This window comes from Haliotis rubra, unplaced genomic scaffold (genome assembly GCF_003918875.1).
Source record: "Haliotis rubra isolate DU_JTF1 unplaced genomic scaffold, ASM391887v1 Scf72, whole genome shotgun sequence".
Classification (NCBI taxonomy): Eukaryota; Metazoa; Mollusca; class Gastropoda; order Lepetellida; family Haliotidae; genus Haliotis; species Haliotis rubra.
The window spans coordinates 2,129,503-2,133,228 of NW_025767435.1; positions in this window are offsets into that span (position 1 = coordinate 2,129,503).

A 3,726-nucleotide genomic window follows, 5' to 3' on the forward strand; every position below is an offset into this window, starting at 1 on the left:
GTCACGTACTATATCATCGCAAAAGTGTTGTTCCAGGATCGGACAAACTGAAACAGAAGAGATGCCGTAATATTGGTTGTCTTTGTCAACAGGTGAACCCCATACAGTGCTCCTACTTAGACACCCTCCTACGGGTTGTGTTAACATTGTAACCAGTCTGTCACTGACACGTTTCCTTCAAACATCTCCTGGTACCTCAACACACAAATATTTCCAATACGTTTGTATCAGCATATATCTGCTCTGAGACATTGTAGCTCAATCCTACAATTTGTAGCTCTATTCAAATGTATCTGATATATTTGATAGATATTTGAGTGTCATATTTAATCGATATTTGAGGGCTAGGTTTGATTGTAATTTGAGTGTTTTACTTGAACGATATTTGAGGGTAATAGTTAATGGGTATTTGAGAGCTATAATTGATCAATATCCAAGGGTTATATTTGAATGATATTTGAGGGTTACATTTGATCGATATTTGAGGGGTTTATTTCATCGATATTGGACGTTTTTTAAATGTCTATTTGATAGATATTTGAGTGTTATAATTGATCGATATTTGAGTGTTATATTTGATCGATATTTGAGGGTTAGGTTTGATTGTAGTTTGAGAGCAATATCTGGTCGATATTTGAGAGCTATATTTGATCGATATTCGAGGGCTATATTTGATTTATATTTGAGGGTTATATTTGAACGATATTTGAGGGTTATATTTCATCGATAATCGAAGGTAATATTTGATCGGTATTTCAGAGTTATATTTGATCGACATTTGAGGGTTGTATTTGATTGATATTTGAATGTACCTTGGAAACTATTTGACATCCCCACACTTTGAGCTTTCTTACTAGCTGTCGTGCCTTGATATAAATGGAATACTGATTTTTGAATTTTTGAGTTTTACCCACAGTATTACAAGGAATACAACTAATGGTTTTGTAAGGATGTTGTGGCAATGTGAATAACTCAACTCATCTTGTATAGACGAGTCCGACGCTTGTTATTGAGGTTTAACATACCTTGTAAGAACAAGAATAATTCGCAAGTTATTATTCGATACCACCTTGCACGTTATTATTCGATACCACCTTGCACGTTATTATTCGATACCACCTAGCCTCCCGGGATCTAACATTCATATTAACACCCTTGCTTAACAGTGACTTTACGGGTGTCGTTGTCTTTAACACGATATAAATGGACTTTACCCCAAGTCCTAGTATTTGACGGATGTGGTGCTTTAAGGGACTATGTTGTGATCGCATGAGTAATCGGAAAGTTTGCTGAGGGCGAGGCTCCCTACACAATAAGGGGGGAAGGTCTATATGCTCTAATGTATTAATCAAACAGTAAGGTCAGGAAGAGGCGCGCTGTGCTGAGTATGTATCTGTACTTCACGATAGGTTAGTATAGAACTAGACGATTGTAAAAATGTCCACAGGCTTCTCCTGAAAGGGGTTTACATTGGCTGGATATGTTACAGCTATACAAAGCATGAAATTAATGTCATCATATATACTATAATACTTCAAGTTTACTGCTGTCAGAATCCGGTTATGGTTTAGTATACACTGTGTGAGACATCGTGTATCTCTTTGGTATACTTGACAAGGAAACATACGATTTGCTACTTGTACTTGGTACACAAATATTATTAACATATTCTGTGTCAATAATTTCAGTTAATGTCGTGCTGAAATGAACAGAAAAGAATTGTCGAAAATAAAGAATTTAATTTTGATTAGAAATGTAATTTGAGTATACAATATTTACTGACTGGATCAACAAAACAAAATCACCAAAAACACGATTGCCTCGTTACGAATAGGAACATTCTGACAAAAGTCATGAGCAATTTGGGGGATATGTTTGGGCAGTGAAGGCTGTGTACGCAATTTTTAAAAATGTCCCCGTAAATCATGATTCCTACAACTGTTTGTGTGTAAATTCCCTAACTAATCACGAGACGTGGGATATTCATAATTCCTTATTTAAAGAGATGGTAAGAATTTTCCATTTGAGACAGTATTGTATGAATAAATATACATAATATGAAATCTCGTCTCGTTTTTTTCGAGATTTCGGGCCATATTGTCAATACAAACGTTAACATAAGAGTGAGTGAGTGAATATGGTTTTCGCTGCTTTTATCAATATTCCAATAATGTCACGGACACCAGAAACTTCACACATTGTACCCATATAGAGAATAGAACCTGGGTCTTCGGCGTGACGAACGAACGCTTTATCCACTAGTCTACTCCACCTTAAACATAAGACGATGTGCCGAAACCGATCCCGGTGAAGGCAAATTGGTAGTGGAAAATGTAGCAATGGATACTTGACAAATAACATTAGGTGATCGGATGATGGCACGTCGTAGCACCCGGTCAAAGGATCGGTAGGGGTAGCCTAGTGGTTAAAGCGTTCGCTCGTCACGCCGAAGACCCGGGTTCGATTCCCCACATATGTACAATATGTAAGCCCATTTCTGGTGTCCTCCGCCGTGATATTGCTGGAATATTGCTAAAAGCGGCGTAAAGCTAAATTCACTCATTCACCCCAACAAAGTTGGATGTTGCTGGAATTATCGATGGCTAGTTTACATGATACAGATTGGATTATTTACCGGATGTCGTGAACTGCTGAAATACTCGCCGCAAAGGAAAACAAGGCGGCAACCGAAAATAACATCCACCCATACAAAAATACCCATTACGCATTAGAGGTACACATTATTTTTTGGATACAAACGACAAAAGTACATCTTCGAGCAAAGAGTTTAGCGAATAGTCCAAAATCGAAAATATTTATTCAAACGTGTCTTATCGTTAAGGTCATTAAAGATGTGAGCATCTATCTCTATGGGTGTTTTTATAATGTTTAAATGTTCCTCAAGTCACCAGTGCATGTTAGCAAACACCCACTCACTACATGTTGTACAGCTCTTGTCAATGTTGTATTGATAATACAACATACACATGCCCTGGCATTGTACTTCTCTTGGGTACTGAAGCTCTCAGTCTTTACTGTGTTTGGAATATAACCAGTGAACGGTCTCTTGTGATCATTCCCACGCAGGGATGTGCTCTCAACAACAGCGGGTTTGTTAGCATAAACTCCGCATATATTTGTCTATGTTATAACGATGCGGACAAATAGGCGTCCTTATTCGCAAGGGAATCTTAAACTACGACACATTTCTTTCCGTTCGCTAACGCTCTGATGTTTTGACGCTTGTATTAAAGCCAAAGTCCGCTATGTTTCAGTCGTAATGATGCGATCTGTACATAGTAGAATCTGGCCCAAACAAACCAGTGGTTGATATTATGACCATCGTCCGATAGTGTTGGGGTACGTTGGAACGCCATCAGCCCGAATCTTGCCACCTATTCTAAGTGAGTGAGTGAGTTTGGTTTCACGCCGCTTTTAGCAAAATAATCGTAATATCACTGCGGGGGACACCAGAAATGGGCTTCATGTAACCCATGCGGGGAATCGAACCCGTGACTTCGGCGCGACGAGCGAAAGCTTTAACCACTAGGCTAGAAATCCCTGTCTTTATATTTCACCGCTATAGTTCTTGCCAATGAAATAAGTGTCGGTAGATTATTCCCTGACGTTGACGCTACATTCAGATATTTAGAGTGTTTGTCAGTCTGACGTTTTGAATGAACTTGGAGTATTTATGTTATTGAAGCCTTTCTATAAAAGCGTAGC